Source organism: Bos mutus, chromosome 22, assembly GCF_027580195.1.
Source record: "Bos mutus isolate GX-2022 chromosome 22, NWIPB_WYAK_1.1, whole genome shotgun sequence".
Taxonomy (NCBI): domain Eukaryota; kingdom Metazoa; phylum Chordata; class Mammalia; order Artiodactyla; family Bovidae; genus Bos; species Bos mutus.
Window position 1 is genome coordinate 28,727,776 of NC_091638.1, and position 20,901 is coordinate 28,748,676.

Sequence of the window (20,901 nt, forward strand, 5' to 3'; positions counted from 1 at the left end):
CACGCTCAGTCTACCCACGAGTGGAGGAAGGCAGGAAGCACTACTAACAGAACTAGAGCGGAGGTGGGGGAAAGCCCAGTTCATGTCTCAAAGGTCAGGGAAGTTGTCTGACAACTGTTCACTTGTGAAAGATCAGCCTTCCTGGGTGCCGAGCCTTTAGAGAGCCTTGGGTTCATCAAAGAAGTACCGAGCACACAATTTAGCTGAAACAGCCTAGAGCTAACTGTGGCTCTCACACCTGAGATGTGGGGAAATTCTGAAGCCCATGTGCCTCTGCCCAAACAGGAAACTCTTACTACCAACAGCTTGGAACTCTGTCTGAAGACACAGTTTCTCGTGGCACTATTCAATCCCCTTTCCCGAAAACAGCTCCCGCAGCCTCTCCTGCAAGCATCCTACCCTACAAAGCAGGCATAAGAGGAGTCAAAGCCCCATCTCTAACACCGGCAGCAAAGGATCTGGTCTAACGCTGCAGCAACAGAACCTACTGAGGTATGTCCCATGGATGATACCCATAATCACAGGAACCTCCCATTTTAGACAACTGTGTGCCATGTGCCCTGGGAGAGAGCGTCTTTTCCTTCCAAACTGTCCATCAAAAAGCCCTACCTTTCAAACCTCTCACTTCATGCTGCCATGGTGAACAAGTACATTTAATGTTGATTTAGCTCATTTAATATTGATTAAAGGCCCCCAGTGAGCTGGGTACGAATTCTCTAGGGGACCACGCTAATGGAAGTAGCCTATATGCTTGGGAGCCAGAGTCTAGAAGGCTAAACACCTTGCGGAGACTTTATGTTGCTCACCATTAGAAAAATAACAATAGATGATTAGAAAATGCATAAATGCAAAATGAATGTATGACAGCAAATTACAAACCTAAATGCAGGGGGAAAGGCATGAACAGAAGCTGACTCCCAAGTAGAATCTAGTAAGTTTATCAAGTTCTGTTGTTGTTTAGTCACTAAGTTGTGTCCGACTCTCTGTGACCCCATGGACTGCAGCCTGCCAGGCTCCTCTGTCCATGGAATTCTCCAGGCAAGAATACTGGAGTGGGTTGCCAGTCCCTTCTCCGGGGGATCTTCCCGACCCAGGAATAAAACCTGAATCTCCTGCAGTGGCAGGCAGATTCTTTTCCACTGAGCCACCTGGGAAGCCCCCAAATTCTATTGACATCATCTTAAATGCAGCTCCGACCTGCATTTTTCCTAGCCCCAGAGCTTATCAGCACTTCTTGGGCCTCTCTAGACCACCATGCTCCCAGAATTATCCTTCTAAAGCCCAGCTCTATTCATATACCTCAAATGGTTCCTAACTGGATTGAAAATTAAGTAAAAAAAAAATCAGGAGATATTTAGAAGTTTCCATAACATAACCTCTGCTCACCTTTTCAACCCCACCCACCTGTAACCTGCCCTCCAGCCCCACCAGTATCCTCTGGGCTTTCTGCCTGGGAAGCTCTATTCCACACGCAAAGCATTGCTTCCAGGTGGGCGTCATGACGGTCACCTCACAGTGGAGGAAACGGTCTGGGGAGATTTCGTAACTGGCCCAAGGTTGCACAGCCAGGAAGCAGCAGGGCAAGAATTTGCAATGCCTGCCTGATTCCAACACATATGCTGGAACCAGAGATGGGGAAAGAGTTCCATGAACCCCAGTGCTGCTCCTTTCCATGAATCCTCTAAATGTTTCAGTAAAAACTGATTATGTTCACCAGCGGTCGGGGGATGAGTAAGTGTTCTCTGCAGTTGTTAACAGGTGTGGAGTGGAAGCCACACACATGGATGGGGGCGTGGAGAGGCAGAGGACACAGGCAGAAACCGTGGCAGGCTGGACTCCTACAGGTCTTGGTACATATGGGGCCAAATCCCCAAGAAGCAGGAGTTTTTTCCATCTTTTCTTTTTGTGTAATTCCTTTTATTTTACTTTGTTGTCATTGCTGTTGTCGTGCCAGGGGAAGTGGGGGTGATGCAAAATACACGGGTGCCCCTGGGGACACAGCAGAGCTCAGTGCCTCATTAGAGAAGATGAGGAGGAATTTCCCTGGTGGTCCAGTGATGAGGACTGTGCGCCTCCACTGTGCAGGGCAGGGGTTTCGTCTCTGGTCTCAGAACTAAGATTTCACCTGGCGCATGGTACAATCCTGGACCCCTGAGAGTGAGAGCGCCTTGGAGTGGTGGGCAGTACAGAGTCGGGGATCCAGGGTTCCCCCTCATCTCCCGTCAGAACCCTGAAGCAGAGAAAGGCTCTAGAAAACTCATCTAACTTAAGGAAAAACAAAAAAAAAGACTCATTACTCAAGTCACCGTCTCTCCAGGTCTAAGCTCATTTCTCAAGCCGAAAGGAAAGGAGCTGCCGAAGCTGGACACCGAGCAACAAAGAACACGTGAAGGGCTGCGCTAAAGGCTCGGAAACCTCTGCTGCGTTTCCTGCTGACAAAGGCCAATCCGACACTTCCTATGGTGTCTCTCTATTTTTTAAATCTAAATTTCTGTTATTTAATGAAATCGGAAGTTTGAGGTTAGCTGTCAAAGACATACAAGGAAATAGTGAAATACACATTGTCATGTGCTTTAAGATGGATGTGAAATGATGGCTTTTCATTCAGTGGCTATTCTTTGGCAAAAGAGAATTCAATTATGAATCTTATTTAACTTTTCAAAAGAAAGCTAGAAGGACAACACAGAAAGGTATGCACCAAGTGAAAAATAAAGCTGTAGAATACCAGGGATTCTATATTCTTCTGTTCGTTGTTTAAATTACTATGGACATATGTGTGCGTTCACATATACTGGTGTCTCTTCAACTGGCATTCCAACTCTCCTTTCTCTGGTATCAGAAACTCTGTCCTCTCTGAGTTCATGGGTTTCTGTCCTTGGCAGTGACCCATAATAACACCCCTTGACGTGGTCACAAAGGGAGGTGACCCAGGGCTGTCGTGTTACAGTCTCCATTGTCCATGGAGATTGGCCCGAACTGTCACCATCCTTCCCTGGGACTGACCCACGGGTCCCTAGGTGAAGAAGTTCCCCTCTTCATGGGGGATCACTGAACTGGTGTGTTACAAGCCTGGGGACACAGGTAAGCACCTTTTCCCTCAAGAGAAGGAGATCCATCTGCAACATACTGGAATGAAGAGAAAAGAACTAGATGATGGGAAAGGAAAAAGGGAGAGAAACAAGGATAGAAGGCTTCAAATGAACCCCAGGATACAATCATGCTGGAATCCAGATCCACTCCTGGGCTTCCCAAAGCACAGCTATGAACTCTATTTTTGGATCAAGCTAGTTAAGAGTTTGGTTTCTATCATGCGCAAATTAAAGGACTCTCCCAAATACCATGAATATTTACATGTATGCTTTGGTATGCCTCCCCACCCAATTCAAAACTTATCTAAGCAATTTACCAGCACTTAGGTCTAAAACAGAGAAGGCAATGGCACCCCACTCCAGTACTCTTGCCTGGAAAATCCCATGGATGGAGGAGCCTGGTGGGCTGCAGTCCATGGGGTTTCTAAGAGTCGAACATGACTGAGTGACTTCACTTTCACTTTTCACTTTCCTGCATTGGAGAAGGAAATGGCAACCCACTCCAGTGTTCTTGCCTGGAGAATCCCAGGGACGGGGAAGCCTGGTGGGCTGCCGTCTATGGGGTCGCACAGAGTCGGACATGACTGAAGCGACTTAGCAGTAGCAGCAGCAGCAGTAGGTCTAAATATCAATGATTAAAATTTAACATAGGAAAAATGTTCCATTTGATTCACTCATTTTAACTTTTGCAATAGGTACATACTATTTTTCAAGTAAAACCCAATTTTTCCCAGAAACACTTTTGTCTCTAATTAAGGAGAGAGAGTATCTGTGTTCACCTCCAAATAGAAACAACTAAATACCCCACAGGTAGCAATATCTGAAGCCAGCAAATATGCATACACAGCACACGATATGCCTCTAGTTCGTTTGCTGATTCAGTTCATTGTACAGCAAGCCATTAGAACCTGGAGATAACACAAACATAATTCAGGCCTCCTTCGGAAGTGCCGTTTCTACTAAAATGCTCTTCTTCCAGGTAATTGTTACTCTGGGCCCTGAAAATGCAGGATTTCCTGCAAATTCCAGCTTGCTGCTTTATCCCTGAATAACCCCCAAATTACATTCCATTTTCTCTCTTTATGCCAACCAAAAACAACCAAGTCACCTCCAAGGAATACTAGCAACATGGCCAGATTCTGTCAGATTAAAATATGAGACAAATTAACCCTCATTAAGAGAATGCACCTGCAACACTGCCTACCAACTGTGAAAAAGCAACTGGCCGCATCCCTGCGTCCATATTGTCTTCACCCCTCATTAAGCAGCCCCCCTGGATTCTGCTGGGCAGACACCGCCATGAGGGGCTGTGCGGTCGGCAGCCCGGGATGGACCACATGGAGGAGGCAGGGCGGGGTTGCTTCTGTCTATTCTAAGGACATTTGTATGGGAAACAAAGGGAAATCTGATTTTAGCAACCTACTTTTATTTTCTCGAGGAAAAAAACACAGTGAGTATTTTTAAAGGACGCCAGTTGTGGTCTGGTTTATTCTGTGCCTTTCAAAGCAAAATGGTCTTTAGTGGCTCACTTTCCTTTCTGCTGCCCTAAACTACTGGCTGCCTCAAATGATCACAGGATCACATTCTGCGAAAAGTGAGGAAGGGTCTCGTGTTTTGCCTCAGAATGGATTTTTTTCTCTTTCCCACTGCAGACATTCTCAGTAAAAACTAAAATGCTCCTGATTTAATTTCTTTGAGAAAAATAAAACTAATGTGAAGGCCTTGTGCTGAGCACTTTTTTAAACCAGAGCTCCTTGACTCCTCTAATGAGGAGACAGAATTCAAGGTGATATGCGGTCCTCCCGCAAGCCCCCAAGTCACATGGCCAGAAAGTGGTGGGGCTGGCTTCTGAAACCAGGTGTATCTGATTCCAGAATCCACATCTGCACTCACGGTGCTAAAGCGCAGGGGCACACAAGCTACACCCCATGGGTCAAATCCAGCCCGCCACGTGTTTCTGTCAATAAAGTTTTATTAGCACACAGCCATGGCATTCAGTACTGTCTGGGGCTGCTTTCCTGCTCCAAGGGGAAAGCTAAGTGGTCATGCATCAGGACCACATGGCCTACAAAACCCAGACACAGCTACCATCCGACACTTTACCAGAGAAAGTCTGCTGACTCCTAATACAGTAAAGAATAGAAGTCAACTCAGTATCACCGGAGACCAAAATAGATAACTCAGAATGTTCACTGCCAGAAAAACTCTCCCCACAGAACAGACACCAACCCCAGGTGGCCGCTTTCTATGTCACGATGGCCGAGTCTTAATCTGACCAGCTCTGTCATTTTTCAGGCTACATTCTGGCCCCTGACATGAGAGAAGGCTCTCACTCACTGGAATCAAGAGGATGCATGGGGAATTCCCTGATGGTCCAGTGGTTAGGGCTCTGTGCTTTCACTGCTGAGGACTGGAGTTTGACCCCTGGTGGCTCAGACAGTAAAGAAATCTGCCTGCAATGCAGGATACCTGGGTTCAATCCCTGGGTTGGGAAGATTCCTCTGGAGGAGGGCATGACAACCCACTCCAGCCAAGAATTTGCCTGCAGAATCCACATGGACAGAGGAGCTTGGCGGGCTACAGTTCATGGGGTCGCAAAGAGTTGGACATGACTGAGAGACTAAGCACACAGAGGGGATCACCCATGCAAGCCACATAGCACAGCCAAAAAAAATTTTTCAATTAAGAGGATGAGGTCAAAGGTGACAAGGCCCAGGTCTTCTTGACCACACTTTCCTCCCTCTTCTGTCACCGACCCTCTGAACCCCCAAAATAGGCCCCAACAGGTGGAGTTAGCCAGGCCCATACCTTTTACAGATGGACTCATGGGTGTTCCCAATACTATCTCCCAGCTTCCAGAGACAGCCTTTCCCAGGGGTGGAGAAGCTTACTGACAGGAAATGCCAAAGCTACAAAAGAGCTGGAAGGGGCCACTCTGCAGATCATGCTGCCCAAAATCTAATCTGAGAGAGTATTACCAGAAATACACACCAGTGCATTCAAGTAGACCATGGAAAATGATTAAACTGTACAGTGTAATTGTGGCAAAAGCCCATCAATATATGGTTCACAGTTGACCCATTTTTAACTACAGAGGAGAATCCTACACCTTTCCCTCCCGGACCAATTATTAGATTCTGGAAATTGAGAAATCCTTCACAGGATAGTCACCAAGGTGTTTGGTTATCATTTATCAGAGGTTCACCGGACACTGACTATGTGCCTATGTTGCAAGAGCACACAACAGTTCCTATACTCAGAGTCTGGAAGACAGATAAATAACAAGAATGTTATTTAAGAAGTAAAATAAGTAACAAACAAGAATGATTTAGATTAGAGGTAGATACTATAATGGTAACAACAATAGTACAGGATAAGAGAATGGAGGGATAACTTCAGACAAGAAACATGGGAGTATATACCTGCTGTACACCAGGAGATGTACACATTGTCAGGGAAAGGGCTGGGAAATGCTGACCAGAAAGAAAGGGCTTCAGGCAACTGAACTAACCTATCCTCCATGAGTCAAATCCATGGGCCATCTCTTATAAGAGAATAAGAAATCATTTCCTAGGGAGGCATTTTATCCCCTATGGTGAATACAGGTGACCCTTGAATAGCACAGGTTTGAAATGCACAGTTCCACTTATATGCTGATTTTTTTCAATAGTAAATATTACAGTGCTTCATGGTTCGATGTTGGTTGAATCTGTAGATGGAACGCCACATGCAGAGGAGTCTTAAATACAGATGGCTAACTAGAAGTTATATGCAGATTTCTGAGTGTGCAGAGGGTTGATCCCCCAACTCCTGCGGTGTTGGAGTCAACTGGATTAGTTCTTCTATTTTTGATTATATCACTTCTTTATTTATACCATTCTTACTGTAGAAAAGAATTTCAGGAAGTGCACCAAAACTTAGGAAATACAATTTAACTGTACAATAATGGTGAAATGGTTGATTAAACTGTGGTATAATTTGAACAGCGTAGTGGATGATTGTTTAATAACATGGGAAAATGTTCTCAATATATTATATTGGAAAAGGTAGTTTCTAAAGCAGTTTTTGTGACAGTCAACTTTTACGTGTCAACTTGCCTGGGCCAGGAGTGCCCAGACATTTTTTAAAATATTACTCTGAGTGTGTCGTGAGGGTTTTTCTGAATGAATTATGCATGAATCTGTAGACTGAGTACAGCAGATGGCCCTCCCCAACATGAGTGACCCCATCCAATACACTGCAGGCCTGAACAGAACAGTGGGTGACTGCCTATGAGCGGAAGCTCCTGCTCGACTGCCCAAGCTGGGACATCAGTCTTGTCCTGCTCTCAGGCTACAACTGAAACACTGGCTCTCCCTGGGTCTCAGGCCAGCTGGCTTTGAGACTGGAGCTATACCATTAGCTCTCCAGCATCTCCAGTTTGGTGACCCAGATCTTGGGACTTCCCCTGGTATGTTTGTGGAAAGAGGTGAGTTCCACGTTCTACTACTCTGCCATTTGACTCCCACCCCAGAATGTCTCAAACCTCCATAATCACGTGAGCCAATTCCTTGGGTATTTTCTACTTCCCCTACTCTCTGTCTCCTCAGGATTACAGACAGAGGTCCTACTGGTTCCGTTTTCCTGGAGAACTCTGACTAGTACAGTATTGTATTCTATAATGACATTCTTGTTTAAAACGCGGACATACACAGAAAAAACTTAGCATTACATAGTAACTCAGGTTAGAACTTGAGTAACAGGATTACAGACAATTTGTATTTGTGTGTCTGCATTTTCCAAATGCTGTTCTAATCAGAATTAGGTACACATTTACATTTACATAGAGAGATACAAAAAATTTCGGGTAGAAGACTCAATTTTCCAGTCTCCTTGGCAAAATCATCCATGAGCCCTTGAGAGCTGAGAGGAACAGGCTACTGCTACCTCAAACCTGTGGATTCACTTCACTCGCCTCCCTGGTACCCATGTCCCACTCCCCAAGTAACCTTCTGTGTCAGGCTAGGCTTCCCACATGGTTCTGCCAAAAGGGAGAGAAGCAAGTGACCACCAGGCAAGAGCATTTTGATCCCTCTGGCACTTGAACTTTTCCCTAGAAATAAATAAGCAGTCTGGTTCTGGGGTATTGGTCCTATGAGTCTAGCCAGCCTGAGTCCTTTCCTCAAAGACGGGTACTGTCACGACAGTCGTGGACAGGTGAAGGCCACACGGCTGAAGGCCAGACTCTGAACTAAAGACAGCTGCTCTATTTTCCCTAATCAAGTCTCTACATGGATACTTCTCACCCGCAGGCTTTACACAGGAAGAGCTTCTCTAGAATTGCCTGCCACACAGTGACGCACTCCCTTCTCATTTCTACAACCACACCATTCAAAAGTCTCCAATTCTGGTTCCTCAGGTTATGGTTCCCAGACCCTTCAAATCACACTTCAAACTCACCTTCATTTAATCTTCTGTGATCCCAAGTCAAAAAATACTAAATACAAGAACAAAAAATACTAAACAGTATATTCCCAACCCAGCCTCACATAATAAAAGAACATGACCTGAGTCTTACAACAAGCCTATGCAGCCAGTAGGCAGGTATCATCATCCCCATTTGATGGATGTAGACCCTGAGTCTCAGGGAGCCAGCAAGTAGGAGGCCACAGCAGAAGCAGGCCTGGCTTTTGTTCTAATGAATCACTCCAACAGAAGAGACCAACTACCAGAGCCCTGAGCTTTCCTTCTCTTCGCTCAAAACGCTGCCCCACCCTCAACTATCCTCAATGTCCTAAAGCTCATTCCTTTAGGAGCTGCGAACTAACAGGTAATGCAAATAGAAGCAGCAGCCAGCTTATGGGATGAGAGTGGTTGATGGCCAACTGAAGAGGGGGCAATTGTCTGTATGCTGAGTTGTCTCTCTAAATCTTATCATATTGGAGGTAAGCAAACTATAGCCGTGGGCCTGATCCAACAGGATGCATGAGCCAAGAATTTTTTGACATCTTTAAATGGTTACATTATAAATGGTTAAATAAATACCTACAACGCCTAAAATAGTTACTGTCTGGTCCCTTCCAGAAAAAGCTTGCCAACTTTCGCTTTACACTTTTCCGTTAGCCTTCAGAGCAACCAGACACATGTTCACCTGCAGAACTTAAGCAAATACACCTATTTGTTTATTAAATGTCTCCAAATCAGTCACTGATAATGTGGTTATTTGATCTGAAAAGGCTGCATACTCTGTAATTCCAGCTCTATGACATTCTGGAAAAGGAGACAATATGACGCCCTGAACTAGTGGTTTTAAATCCCCTTCTCTTCCTGCACTTTTCCAACACTGAAGCTGAAGTAAGGGAAGCTGTGTGCACACCAGGCACCAGGATGATCTCTGCTGTATGACTACCTCTGGCCCCGCCAAGTCAGAACAAAATAAAAGAATCCAAATGAGTTTCCATCAGTTTCTCGGCTTCAGCTGTCCAGTCCTGTTCTGCCCTTCTGGTCCCCATTGGCAACCCGCTTCCCTTAGAACCCCAAACAAACCCAATATGCCTTCACACTCCTGCAACTCCGCACTTTATTATTGTCTTAAGGTCAATACCATTCTAAACAGGCCTTTGACTAGAGTAGCAGATAACTAGAGGGCACTTCTTCGCAAGCAATAAAAACATCCTGGTCTGCGATGTTATCAGGATGAAAGTAATTACAAAGTCCTGAGCTGAGATCCCTCTGAAAGTCAGCATCCATTCCTATTGTTTCATTCTCTGTACAAGAAGGACCTGGCTCATGCTGCTTTATTTCAAAGGGCCTCTCCCTAAAACACACAAAGAAAGTATAAGAAAGTATATATTTACTTTTGCCAGCAATTCTTCATTGCACCTTAATATTTTTCCATAGGCATCTTAGGGGAACTTTTCTACATGTAAGTGGGTATTTTACCGCCTGACCTTTGGAAGAAACCTGGAGAATGTAATTTCCTACTCAGTGTCCCTTTTTTTCCTTTTGTCCTCTGCATCCCACGTCCAACCAGATCTCAAGTAACTGGCTGCAAAGGTCTACAATGAGTCCCCTACATATGCGCCTTCAAGCTGCAAACTTTCAAAGATGCAAACATGCATTTGCATGTCCGATCCCCTAAGTTAGTTCACGTGACTGGTGTGCATTTTCTTGTGCGTGCCTCCTCTACAAGTGGCTGTGCTTTGGGGTACTTTATTATACAGTACCCACGACTATATCTATATTTCATGACAGTAGTACAGTATCTTTATTTCAAGCCCAGGATGTCTGGAAGCAAACATAAAACCAGCAGTGATGTAGCTGGTACGACGGTACTTTTCAGGGTACCATACTGTTAGATTGAAAATGTTTTACTTTTTGTGTTTGGTTTTTTCTGTACTATTTGTGTGAAAGGTATTATAAACCTATTACAGTGCTATATACACTGTACATTTGTGTTAGGTGGGTGCCTAGGCTAACTTTGTTGGACTTACCAACAAACTGGACTTACAAGCTCACTCTCAGAACGGGACTCATTCGTATGTAAGGGACTTACTGTATTCCACATTGTTGAGTTCAGTGCCCACCATTTCAAACATTATGAAAGAAACATAGAATACAAAGGAAGGGAGCGCATACCATCAGTTGGGCTTTTCCTCCACCCCAATTTCTCTGAACCACACGTCCGTGGAGAGGAGCTATCAACTCCACGCCAGGAGAGCAGTAAGACTCCCAGGAGCTGAGATCCCACTCATCCAGAAAAATACAACTTCCAAAGGAGCCACCATGGGCAGAAATCACGCTTGCTTGTGACCTCGCAGGACAAGCTTACTAAACTGTTAAGCACACAGACCTTTCTGGGTCTTTTCCCACAGTCTGATTGATCTTAGTCAAGTTAGTATGATTCTTTGAGTCAAGGGTATTTCACCTCAACTTGGGGATTCAGAGGAGTCGTTATGAGGACTAAAAAGAGAAGGTATGTCAAGTACTTGGTAGCATTCCACAGACACGGAGCAGACAGCACTTCCCCCCCAGACCCAGCTCCCTTGGATAACAAGAGGACAGTCCTCAAGCTTCATCAGCTCCAACATTACATGAGTCCAGTTACCAGAACAGCGAACTGGGGAGCCCAGTGAAAATAATTTTGAGTCCAGGAGGTATGAGTTCCAAACCAAGTGACTTCTGCCACAGAACACCTGCAGGGCAGACTGATGCCAACAAATGCCAGAGTCTGAGCACTTCCCACGGCACCCACTCACTGCCCCCAATAACCCGACAGCACAGGTACTGCTAGCATCTTACAGATGGGCAAACTTAAGTTATGAGACAATGACTCTGCAGATTTAAAAAGGGGACTGTGGGGTGAACTTAAAAATGTGAGGGAGATAGGACAGGTGCCATGAGAAATAGAAGAATACACAGTGGGACAGACTGGCTGATGAATCTCCATTTACTAGGTGTCCAAGGAAGGTCTTTCTGAAAGAGGGTTCTTCTGAGCTGGGGCCTGGAGGACAGAAGGATCCCGGAGCTCAGTGGGGTAGGGTCTGAGGCAGTGATTCTCTTCCTGTGCATCAGAATCACCAGGAGGACTTATTAAACACACATCACCGGGCCTCACCCTTAGAATCTGAATCAATGAATCTGAGGTGGGGTCTGAGAATTTTCCTGTCGAGAGAGTCCCCAGCCAACACTGACGATGCTGAGCTGACAATCACGCTCTGGAAGACAAATCTGCAAGTGTTTTCTGTAAACGTTTTCACTTTGCAGGCTGGAAGGTCTCTGCTGCAGCTACTCGATTGTATTGTTGCATCTGGAATGTAGCCACAGACAATATGGAAAGACATGAGCATGGTTATGTTCCAACAAAACTTTATTTCCAAAAATAAACAGTAGGCTGGATTAGGCCCCATGGATCACAGATTACCCATTCCAGGTGGCACTATTGGTAAAGAGCACGCCTTCCAATGCCAATGCAGGAGATGTAAGAAATGCGGGTTAGATCCCTGGGTCGGGAAGATCCCCTGAAGAAGGAAATGGCAACCCACTCCAGTATCCTTGCCTGGAGAATCCCATGGACAGGAGTCTGATGGGCTACATGGGGTCACAAAGAGTTGGACATGACTGAAGCATCTTAGCGCTCATGGTCTAGGGGAATCAGGAACTTTCCAGTACAGAAAGCAAAGCAAGCCCCTCACCGATCTCACTAGAAGCAACAGCATTTCACTTTTATTTTTTATTATACTTTTGTATCTTGGCTTAAAAGCCATGCCCCAGGATGTCTTCCCTGACCACCATAGGCTGGGTGGGCAGCCCTCCTCTGCAGGCACCTGGACCCTTTCATGCGCCCTGTGAGAACACCGGGCTCAGTGTGTCGTACATGACTGTGACGAGAAGACCAGATCTGTCTCCTTGCAATGCCAGTCCAGTGCCAAGGATGGGGCCTGCCATCTACCAGGCCACTGATAGTGCCACTCACTGAATGCCTGCAGTTTCCATTTTCCCCTTTCCAAGTGCAATTCCAGGGGCCTCAAGCTGCATTTCTCTCACTTGGATGCGTAAGGTTCACTTGGGGTCTTGTTAGAAAGCAGACTCTGACTTGTCCTGCCTGGGGTGAGACATGAGACTTCATTTCTAATAGGTTCCTAGGAGTGTAGAGGCTGCTGGTCAATGGACCACACCACAGATAATGGTGGGGATTTAGAAAATACAAAATAAGGGAATCTTGCTGAAGCTACAATATAAACAGAGGCCCTTGAACCACTTTCTCAAATACCACTGATACAAAAACCCAGGCTGTCGACTCCTGCTTCCTGACTGATGTTGAAAGAAACCACACTTAACAGCCAACAGGGGATTTGTACTTTACAAACCTCATTATATTTCCTGTTATTTTAACCATCACTGTAATTAAACTCAAAGACTGACCACACACAGCTCACTTGGGCATGTTGGGTTTGCTTTGATTTTCAGTAAATTCAACCTACTCCTATGCCCTTGAAATTCATCTGTCAAACAAAAGGACGTCCCAGGCTGTAAATCACAAGAGCCCTTTATAAGGCAATGCTCCCAAGTCACCTATGCCAGGTACCTGACTCTTAACCATTTTCAGTATATTCTAAAAGCCTGTTGTTCTGACACTTCTGATCACCGGCATCTCTAGTGCAGAAGACCCTCAAAATCCACACAGAATCTTAGTCCCTTGGAACTACTAGAGATCTTTTATTTGTCTGCTCCAAATCTATCCACTGAAAGATGAAGAAACTAAACTCAGAGAGGTTAAGTGACTTTCAAAGGGCCACACAGCAAGGTAGAGACACAGCTAGAATGAGTGTTTCCTAAATTGGGAGCCTGAAATCTCACTTCTGATTATGATTCTCAAAGTGTGGCCCATGATCAGTATTGATCCATGATCTCTTTCTTACCTGTCTGCAATGACATTAGTACAGAAATTGAGAATAAACAATGAGAAACCTTTATAGCAAGCTGACAGTGCTGACATGTCATGTAAGCATACAGCCATGGTCCAGTGTCTCTGAATCCTGGGTCTTTCCAACTCCCTAGTGAATTAGGTTGGAGAAGGCAATGGCACCCCACTCCAGTACTCTTGCCTGGAAAATCCCATGGACGGAGGAGCCTGGTAGGCTGCAGTCCATGGGGTCACTAAGAGTCGGACATGACTGAGTGACTTCACTTTCACTTTTCACTTTCATGCATTGGAGAAGGAAATGGCAACCCACTCCAATGTTCTTGCCTGGAGAATCCCAGGGACAGGGGAGCCTGGTGGGCTGCCGTCTATGGGGTCGCACAGAGTCGGACACGACTGAAGTGACTTAGGAGCAGCAGCAGCAGTGAATTAGGTGTGGACCAAGCACCAGCACTATCTATGTACAGTGGGACCACGATGGATTGGAAGTTTTTTCAAACCTGGTCCTTCACCATGGTTACTAGTTTAAGAAGCACTGAGTGAACTGTGGTGTTGGAGAAGACTCTTGAGAGCCCATCCTAAAGGAGATCAGTCCCGGGTGTTCATTGGAAGGACTGATGTTGAAGCTGAAACTCCCATACTTTGGCCACCTGATGCAAAGAGCTGCTGGGAAAGATTGAAGGCAGGAGAAGGGGACGACAGAGGATGAGATGGCTGGATGGTATCACCAACTCAATGGACATGAGTCTGAGCAAGCTCCAGGAGTTGGTGATGGACAGGGAAGCCTGGCGTGCTGCAGTCCATGCGGTCACAAAGAGTTGGACATGACTGAGCACGTGAACCGATGTCTACCACCACTAAGTCTCTCTCACCTATCACCACAGACCCAGTTTAATTGAGAAGCACGTAACTATGATATTTCTCAGTTTTCAATCTGTAAGAAAAGACACTTTGGCCACCTCCATTAACCTTTAAATTGGTAGGGTGGGCTTATAACCTGGTAGATAAGAACTTGGGGTGTGGAAAGAGCCAATCTTTGGCCCATTCTGTTTCTACCACTTTCCTTCCTATGTGACCTGGGTCCCCCCTCCCTCAAGTCTGTGAGCCTCAGTTTATACATCTGTAAACTGGGGGCAAGAGTAGCACCTGTAGTCTATAAGGCTGCTGCGAGAGTTAAAAAATAGTAATAAAAGAAGAAGAATCCTTACTGTGCACCAGCACAGTGCCTGGCACATTCGTTCACCACTGGAACCGTGTTAAGTACGTAGGCCAGCAGAATACAGAGCCTCGAGTACATGTGCCTAGACTGCAATTCCAACTTTACCACCTGCTACATGCGTAACATGAGGCAAGCCACCTCCCCTCTCCATCCTTAAAACCACTTCATCTACAACTGGAAATAAAAATGTCACTGTCCCCAGGAGGATGCTGTAAGGATTAAATGTAATAATCCATGTGAAGCATGGAGCTCATGCCTGACACTCAGTAAACACGTAGGTACAGTTTAAGAGGGCTGTCTCTTAGAGTCTCAGCTATACGGGAAAGAATTTGCCTTTGAGGGAATTCAAACACAACAGTTCACGTGTGTAATTTCCTGGTTTTTTCTTCAGTGAATGAAATTAAAATGTACGATTAAAAAATTAAAGGCAAAGGCAGAGTCCAAGGAAGTGCAGAAGTGAACTCATCTGAACAGAGTGGCGGACAAGAGCTACCGTCGTCCTGACAAGTCTACCAAGACTAACAAGAACAGTGGACGTGAGCTACCGTTTGTCCTAACCTAAGAGCTAACAGTGGACAAGAGCTACTTAATACAGATTTTAAGCCTTTTTTTCTTTTTTACCACTTCTTGCTGCTTGTTTCTTTCAGGGTTTTGAAAATGAGTTCATCTACTCACAAATGAGATTTTCTGTAGCTCGGGCTTGCCAGGAATGAAACAAGGAGAAGACACGGCGTGACATTAATTTCTCTTCTGATGTGGGCAGGAGGAGGCCATAGGGCATCTCCACATCTGCCAAGAGCCATTTGGCAGCTGCTGCCTTGGGCGGTTTGGCCTCATTCGACGCGGGCCCCAGTGGCTGGGGCTGAACAGACGGAGTCACACTTCACAGGGGGCCCGGGCGGCTCTGCGTCACAGAGGTCCTGAGCGCAGGTCTGTGCTGAATCGCTCCGTGTCATTACTCACGTGACCGGGACAAACACGAACAGAAGGTGTTACAGACTAAGCATGTGTGCAGTGAGAAACAGAAACCCTGGATTCTGAGCTCTGACAGGCATCATCTGTGGCAGGGGGCAGCAGGAAGAGACAAGCAACTTACCTCTTCCAAACCAGTATGAACCCGTGGCAAAGCAGCAGACTGACAACCATTCTGGGGCTTCTACATCACCTGGGAAAGCGGTCTAAAAATAACAGGGTGTCAGAGGCAGCAACCTCTGGTGCACAATAATGTACTACTCAACTTAAAGCTGCTCTAATGGCTCAGCTCTCCAGGCTGGTGGCCTTCCGGGAAAGCTGCCGAGTGATGCAGGAGGCAAAGAACCAACTGGCAGTGGTCCTGCCACATCCCCCTGCCCCCAACCCCCCACCATGTGGACCAAAAGAGAACATGAAATGAGCTCCAAGTTGATACGGCTCCTCTGTGCCTGCGGTACAGTTCAAAGCTGCACTAGCCAATACCACAGGCACCGGTCGCACGTGGCTATTTAAATTCAAACTGATCCAAATCAAAGTAAAATCTTTTACTTCCTTGCTTGCACTAGCCACATTTCAAGGGCTCAACAGGCCTCATGAGATGAGTGGCTACCACACTGGACAGTGCTAATACGGACCATTTCCATCGTCCCAGAAAGTTCTATTAAATAGTACTAGACTAGAAATAACAGAGTAGGTTGCTCACAAAGGGCAGTGAGGGAGAAAAAGAAAAAAAGAAAGAACACTCAAGGCTGGTGAAGGTGTGATAAAACGGCACTGTTACATTCCGTTGCTGGGAATATAAATTTGACACATGTCTAGAGTTCAACTTCACAGTATATATCAAGGACCTTAAAAATGATCAAGATTCTTTAGTGTTTCTGCAGGCAGGAGTCTATCCAAAGGAAGTAACTAAAGAAGTAGGCTGGAAATTTCTGCATTTTTCTTTCAAAATATTTGCTGAACAATTACTTGTCAGCAAATAAAGTTAGAAAATCATGTAAAATATTAATAGGTGAATAAAAATAACTTTCAACTTATGATGGAATATAATGCTAGAAAAATGAGCTTAACACCAACAAAATAGGCAAAATAATTGTGACATAAGAAAAAGCAAAGTGTCTATGTACATTACTCTTTTTTTCTAATTACATATGACACAGACTTCGAAAACAAACTTACGGTTTACCAAACAAGAAGGGTGAGAGGGAGGGATAAATTAGGAGGTTGGGATTAACATACACACAGTAATGTAGATGAAACAGACAATCAGCAAGGGAACCTACTATATAGCACGGGGAACTATACTCAACACTCTGCCATAATCTATATGGGAAAATAATGTGAAAAAAGAGTAGAAATATATGGCTTCCCTAGTGGCTAAGCGGTAAAGAATCCTCTGCCAATGTAGGCAATATGGGGTCAAACCCTGGGTTGATAAGATCTCCTAGAGAAGGAAATGGCAACCCCCTCCAGTATTCTTACCTGGGAAATCCTATGGACAGAGGAGCCTGGTGGGCTACAGTTCATGGGGTCACAAAAGAGTCTGATATAACTTAGTGACTAAACAACAACATATGTATGTGTGTAACTGAATCACTCTGCTTTGCACCTAAAATTAACACATTATAAATCAACTATATTCCAATATAAAACAAAAATTAAAGGAGGAAAGAGACAAATATGAAAATATAAATGAAAGGAAATACACTAAAATTTTAAGAGGAAGTATCTCTAGATGATGGAATCATGAACTTTAAAAAAAATTTCATCGTGTTTCCCTGAAAAGCAACACTATATTATTCACCAAGTGCTCACTTATTGAGTACAGTTCACAGAGGCTTGCAAGTGTTCACACATTTGATTTTCATAACATCCTGCAGGGTAGATTCTATTCCTGTTTTGTAGATGGTAAACAGAAACAGAGAGGTGAAGAAAATCCCCCAAAGTCACATGACAACAAGGTCCAGGAGCCAGGATTTGAAAGCAGACACTTGGCTTCAGCTTCCAGAGACTCAAAGAATAATAAAGAGTTCACCTTACCGAAGAGGCTACTGAATGAGGAATTGCAAAATCATCTACAGAGGGAGCTCAGCTATTCACCAGAGCAGGGTCAAAACTTCAGGTAAGTGTTATCAGCGTCCAAAAAAAAAAAAAAAAAGGGAGGTCCAAACCAGAAACTGCACTGATGTATAGAAAACAAGTCCCTCTTACAATGCTGGCACTCAGAATGCACAAGAGCCACACACACAGCATCTACATTCAATGTGCAAAGAGTACTTACAATGTAAGCACTTCCTCCTAAGCCCTTCACAATCATTGTCTCATTTAATCCTCAGGTCCACCCTCAGAAACAGTGGCCTTGATTCCTCCCAATTCAGAGAAGAGGCAATCAGGGCTCAGAAAGCTAACTGTCTAAGGCCACAGAGCTCTGAATAGAAAAAGCTAAGATTCGCACTTGGGCTCTGGACTCCAGCTGCCTCATTCTCTACAAAGTCATAAAATGACCATATAATTTATATTCCAACAGGAACTTTTGGGAGTGAGATGTGTGTGAACTGTGGCTGTCCCAGGCAACCCTCCACTATGGGGATACTCAGCCTCTCTGGAGTGTTCTCTTGCAGGAAGGTCCACAGGGTAGGCCTTTGGACCTCCGGGGGATCTCAGGACAACATCACTGTAAATCCCCAGGTACTTGTTATAAGACAAATTACAGACACTTTTTCCTTGCTGTTTCCAATATACACTCCATTATGTGCCTGCCCAAACCAGCCCTGTGCGCTGACTCAGGGACCCCAGAGCAGACTGGAAAAGGCCAACTTTTGATTCCAGGAGACAGGTTGCAAGGTTCTACCTTATTCTTGTCTGTGAGAACAAAGACAACACTGGGTCATATTGTGCCCACATCCATCCCCAGTGCCGCCATAATTCATCATCACATGGCTCCTTGCACAGTTGCTCACACAGTACTTAGAGGAGGCAGCCAGCAGCGGGGGAGAGACCCTGCTAATCTACAGATCAGATTTACCATGCTGCCCCCAGGGCTGTAGCCCACACAACGCACCCACTGCTGGTGGAGCCCCATGCCCGTCAATCAATGCATCACTCGGGGTCAGCGAGGATGGGGTGACCCAGAAGTGAACTGGCCCTGTGATCCATTAAACAGCCTCCTTGAAACCCATCGCGCCAGCCAACTAATGGGGCTTGGAGCCATCATCAGTTCATTGGAAAATAACATCTTCCTGGAGGATGAAATTGGCTTTTCCATCATTCCGAGAACAGAAGGCTTGAAAGAAGGCCAGACACCTGGGCCTGGAGCCACCTGTCTTGCCACACCAAGTCACAGAGCAATGTTTACAGGGGTGACAACTGAGGATGATGGAGGCAGAATGCCTAGCTCTGCCGCCATCTCACTGCGCATCCTATGGCAGGTTCCTTAAATTCTGTAAGTATCAGTTTCCTCAACTCTGAACTGGGTCAAATGATAAAACTCACCAATAGGGTTTCATAGGGGTTAAATTAGATAATCCATGAAAACTGCTTAGCACATCATCTGGCCCATAGTAAAAGATTAATCAACATTATCAGTGACAGAAAATTATTATTTCAACAGTGATACAAAAGTATACAATTGTAACAATTAGCTTTCATTAATATGCAACATTTTATTAAAAGTGTAATAATAACAATTATTGTTGTTATATACTTTATTATATCACATCTCAAATGAGAGCTACTTGCTAAATTGTGTTGTTGTTGTTCAGTCACAAAGTCATGTCCGACTCTTTGCGACCTCATGGACTACAGCATGCCAGGCTTCCCTGTCCTTCACCATCTCCCGAAGGTTGCTCAAATTCAAGTCCACTGAGTCAGTGATGCAATCTACCATCTTATCCTCTGTCGCCACTTTCTCCTCTGCTTCCACTCTTTCCCAGCTTGCTAAATATGTTACACCAAATCAAGGAGATAGAAAGAAAGAAAACAGAACAGAATTACAACAAAAATATGCACAGTATGAAGTTGCAGGTTTTTTGGTCAAAGATCAAGGTCAAGGCATCGCTTGTGTTAAAAAAAAAAAAAAAAAAACTTTCAGATTTTAAGATTCTCAGGAATGTCACCCTTCGACATCAGCCCAGTGTCGAAGTAGTGGGAAACGAGTAGTGGGGAGTGGATTTGAGACTCCAAGGTCATGTCTAGATGAACACTGATAGTCAGCAGAAGTCTGTTTCAACACTGAATCCCGGGTGAGAATGAAGAAGCAGAAAAGCACCAAAGTACCACTGAGGGACAAAATGAGCTACATCTCACTGAGACCCCCACCTACTGGGGTGGAGCTTTGGGAAAGTTCTTCAGCAAAAAAGGGAAAGCGTGTTTTGGAAACTGTTAATAAAACATGGAAACAGTAATGGTCCAAATATTTAGCTTCCCCTCATTTCTTCCCCAGGGGTGCCACTGAGTTAAAGGGTGAAAACTCCACGCAGAACTGTTGCCTTCAGTCCCTGATAGATTTTGAAAGGTCCCCTTATTTCTGGCCTTAATAATTTCACCTTACATTTGGTGATTCTCTCCCTAATCCTCCTCTCTAACCCCAGACACCAATCAAACACGATGAGATTTCCTGCTGTGTTATCGCTGCTGCTGCTGCTAAGTCACTTCAGTCGTAGATTAGCACAATTCACACACGACTCGAAAATCTGGGGCTAGAGGGGAAAAAAAGGTAGAGGGAGGGCCCCATGAATGACTGCCCACCCATGCAAAATCAATACCACGGAGGCGGTAACAGAGGATGGACAGCCACTGCCCCTTCTGAGAGAGACGCAGTCGCTACAGTTGCCACTAATATAACATGTGAAAGACAACTTGGTAAAACCCAGACCCTTGACGACTTCGGGCATCACTCAAGGGCTGGGCCTATAACTCACCGTATTACGCCCTCGGTTCAACACTTGGTTACAGTTTCTCATCAGTCCTTCCGTATCTATCTGCACCCTCGAGCCCGTCTCTGCCCTGCATTCTACCATTCTTTTACTCTGTTTGTAAATTTTTTTTTTCAAGGAAAGGATGGCGCATGGTAAGTGACGTTCACCTCAGTTCCGACCACAACAGACAACTCTTCAATTCCAGGGCTCCTTGAGGGCTTCCCTTCACTTCCATCTAGGCCTTCAAATCTGTCTATTTTTAAGCAATGCCTAGGTTTCTCTAAAAGAGGGTCACAAACGTCA